The sequence below is a fragment of the Schistocerca nitens genome, chromosome 1, assembly GCF_023898315.1.
Source record: "Schistocerca nitens isolate TAMUIC-IGC-003100 chromosome 1, iqSchNite1.1, whole genome shotgun sequence".
Classification (NCBI taxonomy): domain Eukaryota; kingdom Metazoa; phylum Arthropoda; class Insecta; order Orthoptera; family Acrididae; genus Schistocerca; species Schistocerca nitens.
Window position 1 is genome coordinate 30,535,992 of NC_064614.1, and position 26,158 is coordinate 30,562,149.

A 26,158-nucleotide genomic window follows, 5' to 3' on the forward strand; every position below is an offset into this window, starting at 1 on the left:
CAGAATCTTAGAGATTTTCTCCACTCTTCTTTGACTGTCGCTAACAGAGTTGACGCAGTAGCTTTACTCGCGGCAATTTCTTGAAGAAACTGTGTGGTTCTAGGGCCAAATAAAACCGACAGCTACCGGTGGAGAACGCTGAGAGCGTAAATCACACTATTTTGTGCCTTGTACCGGCGGCGCTTTATTTAGTGGAGTCCATTGTCCCAAACGCGTCCACAACAACGTTAGCTGCCTCATACCCTGTGAGGACGGCTATAGAATCTACATCGAAGCGACGCCTCCTATGCCAACCAATGCTCGCAGAAATGCCTCTCCATATTCGCCCGCTCTCTGGTGGATAAATTATTTTTCGTAAGTTGTAGGTTACAAGGAAATCAGGAAACCTACAGCTACTTCTTCGGAGCAGTTATCGTTTCTGTATTGAAACAAATTTCTGCTGAATAGTATTTAACATGACTGCCTCCGGTCTGGTAAATTTACTTGGCGAACCAGTACGTGCAAACAGCTTTCTCTGAACCACTCCGTTCGGACACAAGCCATCCGATCCCCAGATGCGGCACATCGAAATTGAGTTATAAATTCACAGTAGTTGTGCAAATGCAGTGACAGACTCAGTTGAATCGGTCAGTTAAAGCGTATTTGGGATAACTGACACACTGTATGCAGTTTTCCCATGCCGTGAATCAGAGGACAGTATTGTGGCTATGGATGGATTCCCACATCTTTGTAAGGCACCTGATTCGAGTGAATTTGCAAGCATTAAAAATGACTAATTGATTAAACAATATTAAAGAATGACGAATGTTTTACTCGAAATATATGTCTCTTAGCTGACATCCCCACCGTCTTACACTACCTTGGAAACGTCAACAGCAAGTGGATGTGTGGGTAGCGCCTTCTTTTGTACTGCTACCCTCGCAGAACGGTCATCCTGCCTCATTCAGGGGTCAGTGTTTGCCACAGAGGAAGCGATCATCACGTAAACTCCACAGTTCGTTAAGCCTCTGTGAATGAACAAGACTCTGCTCTTGTATTACTCGTTATGGGTAGTATTGGCTCTCAACACCTGAGCTGTACGGACGAAAAACAACGACCATCTTATCAGCGTAGTGCAGAAGATGCTTGAGCCGCATCAGTAAGTTGCTGCGAACGTCCACTACAGACCAGAACACCAGAGAATTGAAAGCAAATTGGCTCATGAACTTTTTCTCATAAAACGCAATACACAACAGCCACTTTCTTAAAACCGATTACAATGCATCCAACCACATCCGTAAACTTAAATTGAAGGAATGTAAAGTGTATCAAGAAGAGTGAGAGGTAACTCTATAGCACAGTGGCTGATGTAATATACAACCTCTTTCTCCCGTGAGATAGTGCTTCAGGGAATGGCAATAACCTGACGCCCACCATATGGACATGCTTCCATCGCTGGAACTCCCTTCTTCACAACCAAAGGACAGGCGTCAGAGACTTCAAAGCTTATTTATGACCTGTATCTGTGTTTTTCTTTTTTTTTTCAATTTAATCATTTTACCTCTACTTCCACTTCTATTGCAGGATTTGTTATTGTACTGTTACTGGCGGGCCATTATAGGAAGTAGTTCAGTGGACCTCCGCCAGTATTACAGTAGCGGGTCTGGTAATAGGCGTGGATATGGTTAGAGGTAAGCTGATTAAGAGGCGGCAAATATGAAAAGGGAAATAGGAGTACCAGATAGGGGACCTTGTGTTGTCCAGTAGTCACAGAATAAGTAAAAGGGCAGATAAGAAATTAAAAAAGAAATTTCTTATTCCTCGTCTTGGCCACACATACTATACAATTCGCAGTTGTATGTCATATCTGATCAAGACGGACATTAACAAATAAAGTGCGAACCATGATCGCGAACTGATTTACAGACTTAATGTCCTCAACTGATAAAAGATTACGGCAGTATGACGTCCTTCGGTTGATTACAAAGGTGCCACGCACAAAAGCTATGTGGTCCACTAAATGCTGCCGATATGGGAGTGGATAATATGCAACCTTTCAAACAATATTACTGGGAGATGAAAGCTCAGAAAATAAGAGATGTTATGATTTGAGAATGTTTGATAACTGAGTGGATTCCGGCCGGGGTGGCCGAGCGGTTCTAGGCGCTACAGTCTGGAACCGCGCGACCACTACGATCGCAGGTTCGAATCCTGCCTCGGGAATGGATGTGTGTGATGTCCTTAGGTTAGTTAGGTTTAAGTAGTTCTAAGTTCTAGTGGACTGATGACCTCAGAAGTTAAGTCCCATAGTGCTCAGAGCAGTTTGAACCATTTGAACTGAGTGGATTGTTTTTTTCCTCTTAATTTTTCCAAATTTTTGTGTAGGCATTGGCACAAAATCAAACTTCCTTTGCGTGGTGTTGTAAACGTAGCGAAACGGAATGAAACTACCGCACGCCTGTGACAGAATAGTTTCGTGTTGCGGCCGTGCGGTCGGCACTAATAACTGTGGACGGTTCACCACGAAATGGTGTAAAATAAATAGCTACTCTGAAGCCGAATTTTATGGACAGTCGAACAAAATTAATTAACAGAGTAAAATTTATGAATATCTCTCATTATCCCTACACAGTGACCCTCACACAAACCACCGGTTTTAGCTCTCCATCAATACAAGGAAGAAATTTATTTTTGTGTTCCTAGACTATTTTATTAGCATTTGATGTTATCGTGCGTTTTGCAACTTTCGTTTGCGGGAAATTAATTAAACAATATTGTTACATTTGTTTCGATTAATTAGTAAGCTCACGCCGCTATTTGATGCATTATGGTGTGCGTTATTACTAGAATTAGTAATATTGTTGGTACACATACGGCACAAATATATTTTGAATGAGTGGTGCCTCACAAACAGAAAATATTCGAAGACAGTCACATTTAAGAAGCACCGAGAGCTCCTGACGTAACGAACCTTTATTCACTTCCATTTTCAGTCAAACGATCTTCAGCAAGTACATAAAAATATTTACATCAGCCTATAGAGTACCCTTCTTACTTCGACCAAATTTTAACTCCACGTTTAATCTTTCCTTTATTTCCCTTCTTCGACATTTATCTCAGACAGTAGTCGAGACAAAGTTCAACCTTGCCCTACTGCACATTTTGTTCAGGCCACTTTTCTGTTCTCCTTCACATTTGATTACCTCTCGTGTTTAGTACATAGTGTATAGTACCCAAATTTCACTATAGCTATTACCCATTTTTCAGAGAACTTCAGAAGTCTTCTTATATAGCCTCCATTGGGAACACTTTTATGCAAAAATGTTCAAAGCGTGACGTAACGAGTTTTCAAATAAGAAGTAACCATAAAAAGTATCCCGACACCCCTATTTAATACAGAACGACTACTAGATGTAACGAGAGTCGAACATGCTAGTTTGAAAGGAGGCAGGAAGTCAGCAGAGGAGCAGTAACAGCAGACTCAGCCATTCCGGCTAGCCGTGCGGTCTAACGCACGGCTTTCCGGACTGGGAAATCCGCTCGGCGGACTTGTGTCGAGGTCCGGTGAGCCGGCCAGTCTGTGGATGGTTCTTAGGCGGTTTTCCACCTGCTTTGGTGAATGCAGGCTGATTACCCTTATTCCGCCTCAGCTACACTATGTCGGCGATTGCTGCGCAAACAAGTTCTCTACGTACGCCTACACCACCATTACTCTACCACGCAAACATAGGGGTTACACTCGTCTGGTGTGAGACGTTCCCTGGTGATGTCCACCGGGGGCCAAACTGCACAATAACCCTGAAAGAGTGTCGGTGTGGGGCGGCAGAGGGGTGAAGAGGACTGCGCTAGTCGTCGTGGGGTTGTGGACCACTGCGGCTGCTCCGGGGATGGGCCTCTCCGTCGTTTCTAGGCCCCCGGTTAACATACAACACAATAAAATACAATACAATAGCAGACTAGGCCGACCAGAAGAGCTCAGTGACTTCGAATGGCACTAGTCTTTGGATGACATCTGACTAACGCCTCCATCAGGTACGAGGGCAGTTCAATAAGTAATGCAACACATTTTTTTTTTCTGAAACAGGGGTTATTTTATTCAGCATTGAAATACACCAGGTTATTCCCCAATCTTTTAGCTACACAACACTATTTTTTAACGTAATCTCCATTCAATGCTACGGCCTTACGCCACCTTGAAATGAGGGCCTGTATGCCTGCACGGTACCATTCCACGGGTCGATGTCGGAGCCAACGTCGTACTGCATCAATAACTTCTTCATCATCCGCGTAGTGCGTCCCACGGATTGCGTCCTTCATTGGGCCAAACATATGGAAATCCGACGGTGCGAGATCGGGGCTGTAGGGTGCATGAGGAAGAACAGTCCACTGAAGTTTTGTGAGCTCCTCTCGGGTGCGAAGACTTGTGTGAGGTCTTGCGTTGTCATGAAGAAGGAGATGTTCGTTCTGATTTTTGTGCCTACGAACACGCTGAAGTCGTTTCTTCAATTTCTGAAGAGTAGCACAATACACTTCAGAGTTCATCGTTTGACCATGGGGAAGTACATCGAACAGAATAACCCCTTCAGCATCCCAGAAGACTGTAACCATGACTTTACCGGCTGAGGGTATGGCTTTAAACTTTTTCTTGGTAGGGGAGTGGGTGTGGCGCCACTCCATTGATTGCCGTTTTGTTTCAGATTCGAAGTGATGAACCCATGTTTCATCGCCTGTAACAATCTTTGACAAGAAATTGTCACCCTCAGCCACATGACGAGCAAGCAATTCCGCACAGATGGTTCTCCTTTGCTCTTTATGGTGTTCGGTTAGACAACGAGGGACCCAGCGGGAACAAACCTTTGAATATCCCAACTGGTGAACAATTGTGACAGCACTACCAACAGAGATGTCAAGTTGAGCACTGAGTTGTTTGATGGTGATCCGTCGATCATCTCGAACGAGTGTGTTCGCACGCTCCGCCATTGCAGGAGTCACAGCTGTGCACGGCCGGCCCGCACGCGGGAGATCAGACAGTCTTGCTTGACCTTGCGGCGATGACGACACACGCTTTGCACAACGACTCACCGTGCTTTTGTCCACTGCCAGATCACCGTAGACATTCTGCAAGCGCCTATGAATATCTGAGATGCCCTGGTTTTCCGCCAAAAGAAACTCGATCACTGCCCGTTGTTTGCAACGCACATCCGTTACAGACGCCATTTTAACAGCTCCGTACAGCGCTGCCACCTTGGGAAGTTAATGAAACTATACGAGACGAAGCGGGAATGTTTGAAAATATTCCACAAGAAATTTCCGGTTTTTTCAGCCAAAATTGGCCGAGAAAAAAAATGTGTTGCATTACTTATTGCACTGCCCTCGTACATTCGATCTGACTAGAGCTGCCCAACGCAACTGTTGGTGATGTAACTGTGGAGTGCGAACACGAAGGAACAGTCACAGCTACAGCAACACCAGGCAGACCTCTTGTATTGATGGTCGGGACTTGGTGCATTGTGGAGGGTGGTTGTAAAAAATCTCGCGAAGTCAGCGGAAGTAATCACTCGTGAGTTCCACACATTTCTATAGCCGATGTTCAACGACGATTGAGGTTGCGTGAAAAGCTGCAGTCATTGGACACTGGATGACCGCAAACAAATCATTTGGAGTGATGAATCACGCTGTATACCTTGTGACAATCCGGTAGACGATTTGGACCTAGCGAATTCCTGAACACTGTGACCCGCCATCAGGTGTAGCGGCAGCAGTAAAGTACGAAGAGACGATGTTTTCGTTGGGGGTGATTTATGTGTTTGTGGTGTCGTCCCCTTATTGCTCTGAAGGAAACGCTAAATGCAGAAGTATATAAACACATTTTACAGATCATCAACAGCATACACTAGACGAACAATAAGGAGACGCTGATTCTTTCGCGTGACAACTTACCCTGTCATAAATGAGCAACTGTGAGGCATAGATGGTGGACAGTAACATTCCTGAAATGGATTACCCTGCCCTGTGTCCTGATCTGAGCTCAGTAGAATACTTTTGGAATGATAAAATTGACTTCTGCTCCAGATCCCATCACCCAACATCACTACCTACTCTGGTTTCGGCTCTTGAGGAAAAACGGTCTACCATTTCTGCACACATACTCAGACACGTTATTGAAAGTATTCCTACCGGAGTTTGAGCTATCATAAAAACCAAGAGCGGACACCTGTGATATTAATGTACACCAATAGGTGTACAGATACTTAGTTTTTCTTTTGTGGAAGATTCATGTAATATACAGATACCCTTGCAACAAAGTCTCTATATTTGAACACACTTAAACCCTTTCAATTACGTGGTGTAAATTTCATAATACTGCTTTTAAGGCTACAGAGGTTATCAGTTCCAGCTCACGATTATGGTTCAGTGGGTAAATCGGTTTCAACACTTATTTTAATTTCAACAGCCCTTTAAAACAACGAAATATATACAGAATATTCTTGTCAAAATTACATTAACAAATTAAATAAATGCTTACCCACACCACTTGAATTAAACGGGAAATAATATTACTTTTTGCCTAACACTACGTCAATATGTAGTAGGAGGTTTTATCTGAAACAACATCGTGCGTGTCCTAGGCTTCCACATAGAATATCAGCTAGGTATGACAGTCATACAGTAGACTAACACCAATATTTTGTTTCTATTGAGGCCCACAGGCGCCTCAAAGATTTGCACATCACTTCGAATTACGGATTACAGTTTGCACAGTTTTCCTAAATAATCATACATAAACTTCAGTCAATAAGTTTACTCATGCCAATGACATAAAATTCTTTATATGGTTTTAACCCATTAAAGTGTAGAGTATTTAATCTGAAGTAGCCTAGGTTATGGGTTTATTGTCGCTGGAAGTACACTTTCCACTGGGATACTGAGATGTGTCGTGTATCTTCCAGCAAGGTATTGGGTGTTTTGTATTGTATAGCATACTGTAACTGACGGAATAGGATGAAGCAGCGATGACACTTTTTTGTGGAGAGCGGGTACGTAAGTCCGGCAGTAAGAACGAGAAAAATTGTAGGGTGATCAGAAACGAAGAAAGAGAGGAGGCAGACCTAAAAGTCAGGTTCCCTACATCAACTCAGCTTAAGCTCCCTCCCCCGAAATCGCTTCATTGACGGCCAAGAAGAAAGAGATGGTCTCCTGTCCTTCAGAACTGCCACTGCTTGCTTTACGACAACGGCCCCGAAAATTAGCCCCTATTCCTGCTATGGAAAAATTCCACAGGCACCAAAATCCTTCCACTGCTCTTCGATTGAACAATTTTAGCAACTAGTTCCTCTAGGTGTCTGTGGACTCCCTCAATATAGAAAAATACTGAACCCTGGTGTCTTGGTAAAAAAGTAATTCCAGCCCATTAATGATATTCAAGTACATATGAAAGCACATATGAAAGATACAATATCATTCCAAAGTTGACTCCCTCCTGAAAAACAAATTCCTCGTCTTCAAACTGGTCAGATCATTTTATTTATGGATTAGCAATGCTCATTCGATTGACTGATGTAGCACGGATATCTCCTGTGACCATTTGTTGCACTTTTATTCCTTTACCTGTAGAACATATATACACTCCTGGAAATGGAAAAAAGAACACATTGACACCGGTGTGTCAGACCCACCAACCTTGCTCCGGACACTGCGAGAGGGCTGTACAAGCAATGATCACACGCACGGCACAGCGGACACACCAGGAACCGCGGTGTTGGCCGTCGAATGGCGCTAGCTGCGCAGCATTTGTGCACCGCCGCCGTCAGTGTCAGCCAGTTTGCCGTGGCATACGGAGCTCCATCGCAGTCTTTAACACTGGTAGCATGCCGCGACAGCGTGGACATGAACCGTATGTGCAGTTGACGGACTTTGAGCGAGGGCGTATAGTGGGCATGCGGGAGGCCGGGTGGACGTACCGCCGAATTGCTCAACACGTGGGGCGTGAGGTCTCCACAGTACATCGATGTTGTCGCCAGTGGTCGGCGGAAGGTGCACGTGCCCGTCGACCTGGGACCGGACCGCAGCGACGCACGGATGCACGCCAAGACCGTAGGATCCTACGCAGTGCCGTAGGGGACCGCACCGCCACTTCCCAGCAAATTAGGGACACTGTTGCTCCTGGGGTATCGGCGAGGACCATTCGCAACCGTCTCCATGAAGCTGGGCTACGGTCCCGCACACCGTTAGGCCGTCTTCCGCTCACGCCCCAACATCGTGCAGCCCGCCTCCAGTGGTGTCGCGACAGGCGTGAATGGAGGGACGAATGGAGACGTGTCGTCTTCAGCGATGAGAGTCGCTTCTGCCTTGGTGCCAATGATGGTCGTATGCGTGTTTGGCGCCGTGCAGGTGAGCGCCACAATCAGGACTGCATACGACCGAGGCACACAGGGCCAACACCCGGCATCATGGTGTGGGGAGCGATCTCCTACACTGGCCGTACACCACTGGTGATCGTCGAGGGGACACTGAATAGTGCACGGTACATCCAAACCGTCATCGAACCCATCGTTCTACCATTCCTAGACCGGCAAGGGAACTTGCTGTTCCAACAGGACAATGCACGTCTGCATGTATCCCGTGCCACCCAACGTGCTCTAGAAGGTGTAAGTCAACTACCCTGGCCAGCAAGATCTCCGGATCTGTCCCCCATTGAGCATGTTTGGGACTGGATGAAGCGTCGTCTCACGCGGTCTTCACGTCCAGCACGAACGCTGGTCCAACTGAGGCGCCAGGTAGAAATGGCATGGCAAGCCGTTCCACAGGACTACATCCAGCATCTCTACGATCGTCTCCATGGGAGAATAGCAGCCTGCATTGCTGCGAAAGGTGGATATACACTGTACTAGTGCCGACATTGTGCATGCTCTGTTGCCTGTGTCTATGTGCCTGTGGTTCTGTCAGTGTGATCATGTGATGTATCTGACCCCAGGAATGTGTCAATAAAGTTTCCCCTTCCTGGGACAATGAATTCACGGTGTTCTTATTTCAATTTCCAGGAGTGTATAAATATTAATAAAAAATTCTCATATGTTATCGGATCAGTGTTCTAACACGCTCTGTACCTGTTTAAAATTTTTCACTTAAACTTAATCCAAACGGTTGAGACCAAATAATGTAATCGCAAAGTCTCCCCCCTTAATAGCAGATGTGGCGTTTCATAATAAACGTATTATTCAGTGAGTGTGTTGATACAAGACACCTAGACAAAAATAATTTTGCGAGCTTAGCAACAACGGTCATATTCATTTCTCTTTGGGTTATAAATTGTCTGGCGATGTTATCTGAATGTTAAAAAGGTATCGGTGTTCGCTTACTGAGAGAGAAATATTAAGGTGTTACAGATACTAGAAGGCAGACTGTGGATATGTGCAAGTCATGATGACGCAGATGATGAGGTCAGTGCCAAGTGTGTTGTAAGCAAGGGAAACGTTTACATCTCCAAACATCCCCACATCACAAGGCGAGTAGTGCAAAACAGAGAAGGTACAAGAAACGAAGATAAAGCAGGAACATCAAGAGAAACATCTGAAACACATCTCTCCACAAATTCTTAAAATCCTATCAAAACAGCAACGACGAGGCACTGGTGCAGGTATTACCCAATCTGGACACTTGTCATCATGTCTTACATGGACCTACTTATCAAAGGAGGGCGACAGTAACTCATATGTTCCATATCTGTTCTCTAACATTTCTTGAAGGTCTTTTCATGCTGCTACCATGAGCCAAACTAGATTCCAGCAGCTTAGTAAAATAGTTAGATCTAATTTTTATTATTCGAACGGTATCTGAAGTGAGTGATCGTTCCACACGAAAATTAGTCTACTTTGCTTATTTTCATTCGCTTATGTCGTATGTAATTATATTTTGGCATAACTCTTTCCATTCTAAAAGGATATTTTTCGCTCAGAAACGGGCGGTTCGGGCAATAGGTAGCGTTAAGTTCACGAACCTCTTGTCGACCCCAGTTCACGAGTCTGTGTATTTTGACATTGGTCTCTCAATATATATATATATATATATATATATATATATATATATATATATATATATATATATATATACCCTATCCGAGCCTCAGGTACAGGGCGGGTCGCAGGTGGCGGATAGCGAACGATCCATTAGATATGGTGGACAGCTGCGAATAAGGGGAAACCCAAATAAGCAGTCCCGGACCGAGGCGGCAGCATCACGAGGGTGTGGGAGGGTGACTTTTGGCAAGGGTCACACTCATTCAAAAACCACAGAACCCGAAGACGTTGCTGTGTCATGGCGAGTAAGTGCCGCCATTACAATAAGCACCGTCAACACCCAAATCCAGGACGCGTCTGAAGTGGGAACCATCGGCATCCTGGTCAGCGTCTGTTCACACAATGTGCGGCTGGTCATAATGCTCCAGGAACTAACAATCCCTGGTTCTAAACACCCAGTGGAAACACTGGACCAACTTGATTACAAGCAAGTATGACTCGTGCAAGTAATAACAACATTACCCCAGGTGGTAACCAATCCACCCATCAACAGATGGCAACCAGGAATTCGGATTCTGGGGAACCTGGACTTACATGATTACATCAGAGAAAGTCGGAGCTCTCTGGCAAACTTCCACTTAAAACACCTACATACATTGGAACCTTTAACATAAATACATTAATCCAACCAGGAAAGCTTCTAAACCTTACAACAGAACTTGAAAAGCAAAAGATAGTAATACTAGCTTTACAGGAGACACGTTTTACAGATGAAGAAACATCAGATTATGGCAACTATCGCATCTTTAAGAGCAAGACGGATAAACGAATCGGAAGAGGAGCCCCCCATCTCGGGATGGCGTTTATCATACACAAGAGCGTGCTCAGCTCCATCAAGGAAGTTACTCCCGTAAATAATAGGATAATGACGATGCGCTTACAATGTGCCAACAAAACATACACAATGGTTAATGTTCATGCTCCCACAAACGGAGACAACAAGAAAAACCCCATAGAAACAGAAAAGTTCTGGGAAAATTTGGAGAATATAATGGCCAAGATTCCAAAAGATGATACAAAAGTTCTACTCGGCGATTTTAATGCCCAAATTGGTAGAGAGAAAATCCACCAAAAAACCGTAGGCAAATATCCTGCACATAAATTTACCAATAAAAATGGTACAAGGCTCGTCGAACTATGTAAGCAGAATAACCTGAAGATAATGTCAACATCTCTAAGAAAATGTCCAAGAAAACAAAAGACATGGAGATCTCCTATACAAGAAATTGGCGAGTTTCAAATAGATCATGTGGCGATTTCATACCCAGTACAAAAAGAAATTTACGACGTCCAAGTACGCAGAGGAGCAAACATTGATTCAGACCATTACCTAACTAGAATTAAAATCAAGTTTACAGCACGAAGAAGTCATCAGAAGAAAACAGAAATATGACACCAACAAGATTAAAGAATCTAAAGTAAAAGAAGAATGGGAGAAGGAAAAGGCAAACACATGGGAAGAATTTCATTCTAAAATCACGCGAATAGCTAAGGAAACTATTCCCTTGAAAAAGATATTCAAACACCCTTGGTGGGATTCAGACTGTGAAAATGCATTGGAAAGGAGAAAAAAGGCATTTCAAGAATATAACAGTAAAAAATCACAAGAAAGTCTACATTTATTTAACGAGGTTAGAAAACAGGTTTCAAAATCTATTAGGCAAGCAAAAAGGAAGTACACAAAGGCACAACTGGATGCCATAGAAGAAAATTTCCAAAACTATAATACAAGAGACTTCTACAGAACTTTCGCAGATAAAATACGAGGATATATCCCTCAAAATTTATGTTTCAGAAAACCGGATGGTAAATTAGCCCTAACAAACCAGGAAAACTGTCAAGTATTGGCTCAATATTTTTCTAACCTACTAAATTGCCCAGAACCTAGTTTAAGGTTTCCCAAAGAAATCTGTGCCAACGCTCAACCGGATTCATTACCACCAACACAGGAAGAAATCAAATGTCACATTAAAAACTTAAAAAATAATAGAACATCTGGCGAAGATGGCATTGTTGCAGAGCTATTAAAGAACCTAGGACCAAAGACGTTGCAAGAGCTCACAAAAATAATAACAAAAATATGGGAAACAGAAAAATTACCAGAGGAGTGGAAATGTGCCCTTATTCACCCATTACATAAAAAAGGAGACAGAACAAATGTCAATAACTACAGGGGAATCTCACTTTTACAAGTCACCTACAAAATTCTCTCAACATGCCTGCTGAAAAGAACACAAGAGCAGCTGGAATGCCAAATTGGTGACTATCAAGCAGGCTTCCGCCCCGGTCGCTCATGCATAGAACAAATATTTAATTTAAAGACAATATTAAAACACAAAGCAATTAGAAATGCCCCCATAATTTGTACATTTGTAGATTTTAAGAAAGCCTATGACTCAATTGACCGGCAATCTTTGTTTAACATTTTAGAGGAACTTGGACTTGACTCCAAAACACTAAGGCTTATCAAAGAATCACTGACAGACACTGTATCTAAAGTTAAATTCAGGGGAGAAATCTCTGAACCTTTTCTCATAAAAACTGGAGTACGTCAAGGTGACGGGCTATCTCCACTTTTGTTTAATATAGTCCTGGATAAAGTCATTAAGGAATGGGAAAAAGAATTAAAAAATCAATCCTACTGGAAACCAATCCATCTTGGTAGAACCAAAGACAACGTGGAGATATCTTGTTTAGCATTCGCGGACGACTTGGCCATACTTGCAGATGATGAAGAAATCGCCACCAAACAAATAGAGATCCTTAAGGAATGCGCGGATAAAGTAGGCTTACAAATTTCGTTTCAAAAGACAGAATTTTTCTGTACGAAATTCCATATACACAGTTTGAACACAAAATATGGAAAAATAAATAGAGTAAAACATTTTAAATACCTAGGTGAAATTTTGGAGCCAACCGGAGGAGAGAAAGTTGCACAGAAGATCAGACAACAGAAAATGAAGAGAGCATATGGTATGACACATGAAATATACAATAAAAAATGCATCTCCTCGAACACAAAAATCAGACACTACTGCGCAGTAATTAAGCCAGCAGCACTATATGCTAGTGAAACGCTCACACTCCACACAAAATGTGATTTAGAAAAAATACTAAAAGAAGAACGCAAAATTATGAGAAAGATTTTAGGTCCAAAATTAACAGAAGAAGGATACCGGATACAATCAAGAAGAACCACAGAAACTATATCAAACCTGGCAGCAGACATAAGAAGGCGAAGATTAAAATTTTATGGACATGTCACTAGACTTCCCCCCACACGACTCACCAACAGAATTCTCACTTACATAGAAAAAGTCAAATCAACAACACCTTGGATTAGCCAAGTAAAATTAGATTTACAAAAAGCAAATATTGAACTTAAAGATGTCAAAGATAGAAAAACTTTTAGAAATAAGGTGGAAAAGTGGAATGTATTGTCGGAGAAGGAAGCACTAAAGAGACCAGGAACAAAATGGACAGAAGAAAGAAAAAGAAAACATGGAGAACGAATGAAAGAAGTATGGAAGAAACGACGTCAGAAAGCTTTGCGTGATCCTTCTGGGTCCATTCGCGATAAGTAAGTAAGTAAGTATATATATATATATATATATATATATATATATATATATATATATATATATATATATATATATATATATATATGTATATATATTACTTACTGTCATTTCTTGTTAACAATATTCACTTAATCCCACTAGTAAGCAGCTTTCACTCGGTTAAATTGTTCAGATGTGTGTGAAATCTTATGGGATTTAACTGCTAAGGTCTTCAGTCCCTAATCTTACACACTACTTAACCTACATTATCCTAAGGACAAACACACACACCCATGCCCGAAGGAGGACTCGAACGTCCGCTGGAACCAGCCGCACAGTCCATTACTGCAGCGCCTAGGACCGCTCGGCTATCATTCGTTTAATACTCGGCAGAAATCAAACCTACATTTGGATCGGACTTCCTTAACTCTTGTGCAGAAAGGTGTGCAGTATACTGCTGCATCCAATTTCGATAACCTACCACTCGAATTCAAAAATCTTAGCAGTACTCCACGCGCTTTCAAATCGAAACTGAAGAGTTTCCTCATGGGTCACTCCTTCTATTCTGTCGAGGAGTTCCTTGAAAAATTAAGTTGATTATTGTTGTATTGTTGATTGCGTTTATTCATGTATTGACTTTTCTGGGGTTCATAAATATTTTATTTTTATCTGTTATTACTTTTACGTTGTAACTTCTTGTACTGAGATGTTCCATTACCTTGGAAATTTGCTCCTCAATTTGGTCCTACGGAACTTGACGTGTAAATAGATAAATAAAATAATAGAGACGTGAAACAAGTACGGGCAGCTTGACGACATTACTCCAGTATGAGAAGTGTTTGATAAAATGAATTGTATTCATGGTGTCATGCCGCCTTTATGAAGTTGATGAATAACATTATTTGTACGTACATAAACAAATGTGTGTGTTTTACTGTTTATTTTTATTTTGTTCGGACAGGTACGGGCTACATGCGCATTTTCAGCTGTCGTATAATTTATTATTGTGCCATCATAAAATAATCGTGTATTCTTTTTTAATTTTACTTTAATTCTGAATTGGTTTTAGCAATGCCTCGCTGTCTTTTACAGATGAAGTAGCTTACTTTGCATTGCTACTAAGATATAATTCTGCTGGTACCCACAAATATTGATGAAATGTTGTCATTATTCCGTGGCAGTCAAAGTCTTCATGAAGGAAAAGCCTGGGAAGTACAGGATACTTTTACACATGTTTACGAACTCTAAATTTGAGGCACCATGTCACGGATTGCATGGCCACTCCCGCCAGACCTTTGAGTCCTTCCTCGGGCATGAGTGTGTGTGTTGTTCTTAGCATATGTTAGTTTAAATAATGTGTAAATCTAGGAACCGATGAGGTCAGCAGTTTGGTTCCTTAAGAATTCACACACATTTGAATATTTTCTAAATCAAGATATCAGCATGGAGCCATATGCAGGAAAGATGATCGCATGCAACAATCAAGTTCAGCTGCAGGTGTGGTGAACTGCATTGTCGTTTCCATACATAATTCAGAGAGCTATGTCACCAAAGACAGATACGAGGTGTGATTGGAAAGTTTTAAGAATGGATCCACTACTGATTACTGATTTGTCTGGCGGGTACACGGAGGGTGGGGAGTGACTCATTGCCTCGTCCTTGAAAGCCCTCTGACAGGAAACTACGTTTCCTTTATTCAGGTCGTTGTGGCAGCTTGTTGAGTGCGGGTCTGTTAGGGCTTGTTGCCGGATTCTGTCTGCGTGAAAACGGATCAACGAGTTTGTGTGAAATTTTTCTTTATTACACTTCAGTTGGTATGGCAACAGGCCTTTGAAGCCATTACGTGCTAATTTTTCTGGGAACATTACAAGATAATGGAAAATATACACAATTACTGGCAGATAAGCTGACAAAATTCGATTTCAGTATTTCTAGTGCCGAAAATACTCGTCAGAACTGTTTCTTATGTTCCCATGAAAAAGCCAAAAGAAACCTTCTGTTGCTATCATGTCAGTTCTAAGACACCGAAGTTAGTTCACCTACTGAACCTAAGAAGAAACCAGCCATAAACGTACATTATAATGAGGCCACATAGACGCAGATACAATCAATCAAATGGCGAACAAATATTTAAATATGAGAGGTACAAGAAGGTGACTGCTGGAATGGGCAATTACGTGCCAAGGAATTTCTAAAGAGAATGCTTACCTGGAAGGGCTTGACTTGAAGTTTATTCAACAGCTTTCACCGTTTAATTTCATACACAACGTATATTTATTACAAACTTTCACAAAACAAGCAATTTAGTTAAATAAATAATCTATTAAACAAGATTACTTTAAACTAGCTCTTCCAGAATTCGTTTTATCAGTCTCAGATGATGTAATGTGACTAATTAAAAAAATCAAAACGAAGAGTCACAGCTTGGTTAATTCTTAGAATAAAACTGTGCACTAAAATTTCTTTCTTAAAAAAAAAAAAGAAAAACAAATTCATTTACCACATGGAACCAGCCTCTGAAGCACAACTAGATATACAAAAAAGTTGCACCAATTAAGAAATTTAACTCATTCAAGTTTACAAGAATAACATTTGACCAACAATATTGCCTTAGGGAAACATGAGCCAGAAAAACACATTATCAAGGAAACGCTAGATGGATACAATTATTAATCGACATAGTAACAGATCAGATACAAGAAAGTGAAACAGTACACTAAGCAATTTCGTGGAACATGAAAACTGAAGTTTTGATTATTACATGAAATGAAGTGCTTATTTCAATAGTGGTAAAAGTCCAATCTTGTTCATCTTGAGATACAAGAGTTCTAAAGTTAACTGAGCGCTGAAAAACCTACAGTTCAGAGAGCAGAAATATTCAAGCATATGGCTTCTTGCTAGAGATGAACCCTCCTCTCTGTTTTTTGGATCATTAATTTCAGAAGCATTGTAGGCAGAAATGTGGAGCTAATGGACCTGTACCACTATTGAAATAGGCCATTCAAATATACATTGCGTCAACAGCTGGGGCGATCTGAAGTATTATATTATTCTGAAATATCAGGTACACGAAGAACTGTTTATTTCGCTTTCAGATAAAATGATGACAGTAAACTGGTAATCAACAAAATATTTGCAAGTAATCTTGCCCTACCAGCGTATTTCATAATAATATAACATGAAATATTAAAGTGTCCGAGACAGTTTCAAACCACAATGAAGAAAAATTTAACTTTGTCCATTAGTTGCGTGAACTAGTTGAGACAGGGACAATATCCAGACGGAACCCCTGGGGTGTCGCCCGATGCCTAGGTGTCCTTTGCGGATAGTAGGTGTGCGGACTGCGTTGAGAGATCCTCTCAGCGACCTAACTGTGGGCGATTAACGGAAGCAACGTAACCCCGCACAAGTAAGCACATGCGACTAGGATGAGAGGCAGACCTAGGATACAAAAACTTATTAGAAATGTTGCAACTGATGACTTTGCACGAGACGTTGGGTGCAGAGTGATAACCTTGTCAAAGCTTCAGACGACGTTACACAGTAATTGCGACCCTTGAGCTGACGACTTTTTCGACCGGTTTGTTTGTATCCATAGTTGATATAATGTTGTGGGGTTCAAGCAAACCCTCAGGTTGAGTACAGCTCTTTGTTGCAAGTCAAGCAGCCAATTTCTGTTTGTGTAATGAGTTTTGTTGATTTCTTTTCGTTGGGATATGGTAGATGTTTGAGTTTCCGATCTTCTGACTTCCGATTCCCATTAAAAAGTACATCCAGCCTTGTTAGATAATCTTCTGCTGATTTGGCCATGTCCAGCGCCGGATGTCATCTCTTCAAGCGGGACTTTATGATTATTAATTAAAGCGTTATAGACAGCAACAAGGATATTGTAGAAGCAGATGTCGAATAGATCTGTTAAAACTTTGCATATATTTTCATACAAACACGCATGGACATGTGAGGTAGCCTATCGCAACTAAAATATCCGTACTAAAAACGTAAGAACAGCACAAACCCGACACAGGAAACGTATTGTTACATGACCAAACAAAGTGAACGATTACTCACTATAAACGAGCGTTGTGTTAACTCGTCCAGTCCTTGTTCAGAGAGAGAGAGAGAGAGAGAGAGAGAGAGAGAGATAAATTGTAATGATTATTATCCACAACAAAGAATTAAGTGAAGCTTAGGCAGAGGAAGTACAAAACTCTATCGTGGAAGCATGTTTAGTTTTGTCGCACCTACCGATCGACATGCAAACTGCTGATTTTTTGATGGTTCACGACCGAAATGATCGCGGTGCGATATCATCGCAAACCAGGAAGCGACCTCCGGCAGAAAGAGGAGCCCGTAGCCAACCTAACGAGATTGATGGTTAAGGCTTTTTCCAGACCGCAAGGCCTAGTCTCGCGGTTTCGAGGTGGGTTGCCTGGTGTGGTGGGCAGTACGTTGTAAAAGGGAAGGACAGAGTGATGTCCCTTCGCCACGAAGAACCGGCGGTCTGGAGTTCAAAATTACGACTCGATCAGCCTTTGTGGCTATTCACCATACTGCAAATTACGAGGGTGAGTCAAATGAAAACCTTAAATATTTCTTTAAATATTATTTATTGTGCAGAAGTGGTACAAAGCTGTATCACGTTTCAACATAATCTCCCCCACGCTCAATGCAAGTCCTCTAGCGTTTGCAAAGTGCATAAATTGCTTTAGAAAAAAATTCTTTTGGTAGTACGCGCAACCACTTATGCACCGCGTGCTGTCCCTCTTCATCAGAACGGAACTTGTTTCCTACCATTGCGTCTTTGAGTGGTCCAAACACATGGAAATCACTTGGGGCAAGGTCTGGTGAGTATGGTCGATGAGGAAAACACTCGAAATGCAGGTCTGTGATTGTTGCAACTGTTGTACGGGCAGTGTGGGGCCTTGCATTGTCATGTTGCAAAAGGACACTTGCTGACAGCAATCCAGGTCGCTTTGATTTGATTGCAGGCCACATACGATTTTTTAGGAGATCTGTGTATATGATGCACTGGTGACAGTGGTCCCTCTAGGCATGTAATGCTCCAAAATGACGCTTTTTTCGTCCCAAAAGAGAGACAGCATAACCTTCCCTGTTGATGGTTCTGTTTGAAACTTCTTTGGTTTTGGTGATGATTCCTTGCTCGTTCTCTTCGTTTCTGGTTGGTGGAAGTGAACCCAGGTTTCGTCCCCAGTAACGATTCTTGCAAGGAAGCCATCACCTTCTCGTTCAAAGCGGCGAAGAAGATTTTGACAAGCATCAACACGTCGTACTCTCGTTTCAGGAGTCAGCTGCCGTGGCAGCCATCTTGCAGACACTTTCTGAAACTGGAGCACATCATGCACAATGTGGTGTGCTGGCCCATGACTAATCTGTAAACATGCTGCAATGTCATTCAGTGTGACTCGGTGGTTTTCCTTCACTATGGCTTCAACTGCTGCAATGTTCTGTGGAGTCACAACTCGTTGTGCCTGACCTGGACGAGGAGCATCTTCCACTGAAGTCACACCATTTGCGAACTTCCTACTCCATTCGTAGACTTGCTGCTGTGACAAACATGAATTACCGTATTGAACCTTCATTCGTCGATGAATTTCAATAGGTTTCACACCTTCACTGCGCAAAAACCGAGTAACAGAAGGCTGTTCTTCCCTGGTGCAAGTCGCAAGTGGGGCGGCCATCTTTATACTGATACTGCGACGGTATGTGTGCATCTGCACTATGCTGCCACCTACAGGCCATTCTTCACGCAGTTTGTAGCACGCTTACCACCTTACAGGATAACGGCGTGGAATTTCGATTTGTTATTACAAATTTAAGGTTTTCATTTGACTCATCCTCGTATGGGAATGTTTGAGCCAGTGCCCGGAAATTTGCTCCGCTCCCACGAGACAACAGTCCTCCCGTTAGGCAAGCCTATTGTGATACCTGACTGCGATGGAAAATTGGTTTGGTATGGTTTAATTGACTATTAACATCGACTTTCTCAATATTAGTCGGATCGAACTACGTTATACATGAAACAATTCGTTAATTTTTGTATAGTTTGAATCTACGGTCAGAAAAGTAGAATGTATTTTCAAATGACTCTCTAAGATAATCAGAAAGGCTGGACAGGGACAGCAGTATTCAAAAAGATTTCGGGCTTGCAGCCGGCCGTCGTTAACTTCCATCCACGATATTTCGACTGGACAACTGCCAGCCATCCTCAAGCGAGCCATCGAAGACTGTGGCATGTCATATATAGGACAAACATTGCGAACAGTAGAATACCGTAGCACTGAACATCAACGCTGTACGCGCCTTTTGCAAACTAGCAAGTCTGCAATTGCTGAGCATTGCATTTCCACTGGACACTCAATAGAGTATGACAAGAGAACAAATTTGGCCACAGCAACAACTTTTTGGGACCCCGTCATAAAAGAATCAGTGGAAATTCGCGTGACAGACAATCTTATCAACCGAGACAACGGCTACCAGCTAGATAATGCGTGGAACCCCGTCAAGATCTGCTCCAGACGAAGACGTCAGAGTACTCCGGTGGCCGCGGCAACTGACGACGCCGAAGGCAGCTGAGTTCTGCAGTTCCGCCAGCGAGGGCGCTGCTGACGGGCGGTGTGGTTCGTCTGTCCATATGATTTTGACGCATGCGCGGAATACTCGCTGGACGCTATATGGAACGGAGGGCGTCTTCCTCAGTCTTCGATGGCTCACTTGCGGATGACTGGCAGTTGTCCAGTCGAAATATCGTGGATGGAAGCTAACGACGACCGGCTGCAAGCCCGAAATCTTTTTGAATATTTAGTTCGCCAGGAAAATTTTAAATTTCACATCAGGGTCAGTAGCTCGTACTGTACTCCTTTTTGTAGGCGACAGAAAAGTCTGTGCTCTACAATACGTCGATAAGTTTCTTTCCACACAACTAAACTGTATAGATGTAATTTGATATACAATACAAGTAATATCGGAATATTACGCAGCATATTCGAGAATGTCTTTCGATTAAATGTGGATTAAGGGGCTCCGGAACGCCCTATACTTGCAATGTTAAAATAACGCTTATAAATTACATCTTTCCTCACAAAGTATTTGAGGTAGGAAGTTGAACTTTTTACAGATTATTTATTGGAATATGAGCTACAACTTAACACAGGGATTTTACAAAATTTTAGTTCAGTTATTAAAGATGATTTTTTTCAATTGTAATGAAAATTCACAACATTTTGTTGCAATTTTTTATTTATATATTCAAAAATATACAGTTTTTTGGAAAAAGGCTGTGTTAAATTATGCAGAAGGTACTGTGTAACATTTACTGAAAGTTTGAAACAAATATGTTTGGAAGATCCTTAGAAAGCATGTAATTAGTATGATAAAATAAAAGTTTTGGGAATCGAGCGACAAAGATTGGATTAACTTTTTAGTGCATTCCAGGTCCATAGGATGGATTTGTAGATTCTTTACAGCCCTGTCTGCAGCCCGAAGGCGTTCCATGTCTAAAGCAAGCATCGCTCGTACCATGTTAGAGAACCTATCTTCATTCCCATATTTCTAAATACCTTGCACCTTACAACGTTGCCATCATTGAAAGTCGCAACAGCATCATACACACCAAAGTGAAGTGTTTCTATTCCAACAAATACAGTCTTGGGGATTCTCGACCATATAACACTATTTACACTTTCATTGGGGTTTTGAGTTTTTCCGTGAATACACTTTTTCAACAGTTCGGGTGCTGCGAAGTCTCTGAAAATAGGTTTTATCACCTCCATTATTGCATGAGGCAGACTATGCTTATGAGTGTACACTTCACCAGTTAGCAATCCTTTGTTATATTTACACCAACTGTCTTCTTCTTTGGGACACAAACTATTATGGGGATTTTCATCGGTTGAAGAAGTATGAAAAAAAGAGCCCAAACAGCCTTCTTCATTTCGTCGACACTTTGTGTATTTTGCCTAACAGCCATTCCATAATAGTTCTGTATTTTGTCAATTACACTGTCAGTTAACCTTCCCTTCCCATCCAACCCTTTACCATCACTGAGTTTTTGTTTTTTGTACGAAGCTTTCAGTTGCCGAAGTCTTGTTCCCATTCGCTTCTGTACGTGTCCAATACACTCAAATTTCTGCACTACAACATCATCACCATAGGGCTTCAGTCCTTGAACATGTTTGAAACTTTTAGAATCACCGTCACCAAGGTAATTAACATATCACACTTTATCACACGCCTCAGAACGCTGGAATTTACTGGCAACACCAGCCACTTCCATTCCTCCACTACTGCCACTATAGTTAGCTTTGCAATTATTTTCATGTGTACCTTTATATTTTTGTGGACATCTACAATACTTTGATATTACTGCTACATCTAAATCTTTCCCTGTATACATACTGGTGGCAGATACTACACCATGAAGAGATGTGTGTCCCCGTTTATGCCAGGTACCATCGAACGCTGCAGTCAAATCTCTGTTACCATTATTTTCCACTACTGCCTCTTCCACAGCATTCTTCATAGATTCTATACAGACATCTTCTACTTTAGACCCTATTAATTTATTATAGGTCGTAAACTTGGTTGGGGGATTTGGAAGATTCATGATGCCACAGAAAATTGCACCTGCAGTAGCACCCTTACCAACTGAACGCAAGGAATAAACAAATCTAATGTTGTGTTCGTAGACTTTGCTACCATTTTCTTCAGTTGCAGTTACTACAACACTGTTCCAAAAGGTGGTCATGTATGAACACTTATCACATTTCAGTTCTATTTCACTAGCAAGTCCTACGTGCTTTATTATGGAGAGTTCCAGACCAACTTCACTACAATGAATACATCTTACACAGTTTGAAAAAATTCCTTTGAGAACCGACATATCAAATATTTCATTCACATCCGATTCGCCCATAAAACATTCATAGTTTTCACTCATTGAACCAAGTTTCTTCTGTGAAGTATTTTCTTTCCCACTTTGACTGCTATGGGGCAGGTGTACTTGAGAGGTTAGATTCACTCATTTGGTTATCGTCTTTATTGTTTACAGTAATAACACATACCTTTGGCTTTCCAACATTTCTCCTTTTCTTAAAAGCCTTCAGAGGATTTCTAATAACTTTACTTTCACTCATTATTATACTTCAACAAAACAGAGACTCAAGAAACAGAATTAATTACGAATATTTTAGAGATAACGACAGAGTAAATAAACATGAAACAATCGACAATCACACCAGCGATATATATTGAACCATCACAGGTTAGCCACAACACATACTTTATCTCACATCACTAAAATGTACCTGATGAAAACGGACGTTAATAATAACACCATTTGACAGCAGTTTAACAGCGCCACAGTGGGTCACGCCCATGTAGAACACATTTCAAAAAAAATTTAAAAATAGTTGTAGTCTTCGGAATTGAATAAATTATATATCTGTTAAAAGGTAATAGTCTGCAGATTCAGAAAACGCAAAAAAGTAAAAATTGAACTTTTCATGATTTTGAGCCTTTCCGGAGCCCCTTAATTAAAAGGATGATTACACTTGAAGACTCTGTGAACATCCCCACTTCTTGAATTATATTTCTGCGCAAATATTATTCACTTGGTTCCGCTGATGCAATGCTATCTTGTTTGACATCGATGTTGAAGACACTGAATGTCTTGTAGTCATGGCATTGTAATTTTATAAATTCGATTACAATAAGAAATAACTGTCGCCTCTAAGGGGAGGTCAGTGATAAGGAACTCGTTAACAGAGGACACAGTTTGTAGCTGCGACTCCAGTTACTCTATAAACTGGAGACAGCCAAGTTTTTTACTTTACATATTCCAAAAAGGCCCTATTTTGTGTGTCACCATGCATTTTATCATCCAGCAAAAATGTTAAGCTCTGTGCGAGAAACGTGTACAGCACTTTGGTCTGGAGTATGGAAACGGAGCAAGGCACTTGAACAAGGAACACAAAAGCAGACAAAAACCAGGAACAGAGATCCGCTCTCAGCACCATTGTGTGAGAGCCGCCATATAACTTCCGCCACTAGCTCTTCCACTCTGCAGTTTTAATGCTGTGTTTATGTCTTTGAAAGCAGCAAAACTGCCGCACACAATATAAACCTTCTTTTTTTGGCCCCGTTTCCCCCTTGCCGGCAGCAGACACGAGAGTTCGCAACACGCGCATTCACGGTGTGGAGTGGCGTACCTGCGTAGCTACAGCCAGTGGAGGGCGGCACACACCCCACCGCCGCGTGTATGCTAATTCGCACTCCTCCGGCATCCTGCATTTAGCCTGCCAAGCGCCGCAGGCGCTGGGAATTGAGACGGGCGGAACTCGCCCGCTGCGCGGGTAGCGAGTAGTTACTCCGCGTTTAGTTCGCAGGTAGGCCGCGTGGCGCTGGCGGCGTTAAGCAGTCTCTGCCACCCCCCCCCCCCCCCCCCCCGCCTACAACGCTCCCCATCCCTCCGCGTATTCCTCCACGGGTGATGCGGTCTGGTCTGCTACATTTCGCGCGGCGTTTCCCCAGAAACTGCCTGTGCCGCTCCACCCTGCCGGCAGCTGGGGGCGAGGCGAGAAATGGCGTTGCACAGTGGCTTTAAAACGCGATAAACCGCGAGTCGCGTTTTACGATTAGCGCCCGGCGCGCCGCACAAGTGTACATTCACAGCTCTCGAGCGAACAAAAGAAAGTTGTCGGCGGCCACACGACGGCGTTCTCCGCTGCCACGGCGCCGACTGTGGTTAGTTGCTAGAACTAAAAGGACGCGGATAAGAGGCTGGAGTGCACCACTTTACTTTTCATCGGTTTTACTCACACCTCCGAGCGGCAGGCAGCAACCTGAACATTTCTCGGTTTGTGGCTGTTAAACCAGAGGAGATTCTAAATGATGTATTTGCTAGTAGCCGATTATTCTACTTTACTTCTTACTGACGTATGTGTTTCTCAACCGAAAATCAAAAGAGAATTTAACCCTTTCGTGGGCAAAATTATTGAGCAGTTTTTTTTAATGAATGGAGAGCAGATAGTAGTTAAAAGATAGGTATATTTATCATACAGAATATCAAATTTGCTCCAACTGTGAAAGTTAGGTCACACAACAAGGTGGGAAGTATTCTTCCCACTGCCCTTCCTTGGAGTTAAATGACAAAAAACAACTTTTTCAATAAACGTCATATTTATTTGATAAATTTACTTCTCTTGTTACAATGATTGTTAACAATTACTTGCCATGAAATTTTGTGAAACATGGGTCTATGCAAAGTGGTATTTGACAATATGTACAAACGCAGCGAGTGCTCTTTTCCGCAGCTTTGGTACTACAATGGCGGCACGTCCAGTAGGTTTCTCCTAAAATGGGTTGATGCTCCCTTACAGCCACATGACGAAAATATTCAGGTACTTTACCCCTTTTTGCCAGAAAGACAGGTACTTGTCCACGCCTTTTTTGGGATGAGGAGCCAGCCATCAGTTGTCTGGCTAGATGGATCCTGTATGTGAGCTGATCATGCTGGCCACTTTCTCTTTTACTTATTTTCTACATCTATACTCCGCGAGCCACCTTACGGTGTGTGGCGGAGGGTACTTATTGTACCACTATCTGATCCCCCCTTCCCTGTTCCATTCACGAATTGTGCGTGGGAAGAACGACTGCTTGTAAGTCTCCGTATTTGCTCTAATTTCTCGGATCTTTTCGTTGTGATCATTACGCGAGATATATGTGGGCGGTAGTAATATGTTGCCCATCTCTTCCCGGAATGTGCTCTCTCGTAATTTCGATAATAAACCTCTCCGTATTGCGTAACGCCTTTCTTGAAGTGTCCGCCACTGGAGCTTGTTCAGCATCTCCGTAACGCTCTCGCGCTGACTAAATGTCCCCATGACGAATCGCGCTGCTTTTCGCTGGATCATGTCTATCTCTTCTATCAATCCAACCTGGTAAGGGTCCCATACTGATGAGCAATACTCAAGAATCGGACGAACAAGCGTTTTGTAAGCTACTTCTTTCGTCGATGAGTCACATTTTCTTAGAATTCTTCCTATGAATCTCAACCTGGCGCCTGCTTTTCCCACTATTTGTTTTATGTGATCATTCCACTTCAGATCGCTCCGGATAGTAACTCCTAAGTATTTTACGGTCGTTACCGCTTCCAATGATTTACCACCTATGGCATAATCGTACTGGAATGGATTTCTGCCCCTATGTATGCGCATTATATTACATTTATCTACGTTTAGGGAAAGCTGCCAGCTGTCGCACCATTCATTTTCCACAGGATAAAACTGTTCACTGCAGCAACGTCCACCAGGAAATAAAATATTCTGTGCCACCATTTTACGGAACGTCTGCCAATAGCATACCTTTCTCGTAATTGATCAAATTTATCGACAGCACCCATTATTTTGTAGTATTTTATCACAACTTCAGGACAAGAAATCTCTGTAGTAGTACCATCCTTGTTTTTCCTTTTCACTGTGGCTGTTTCTCATTGGTCATAAATTGAGGACAGGAAAGTGACTGGAC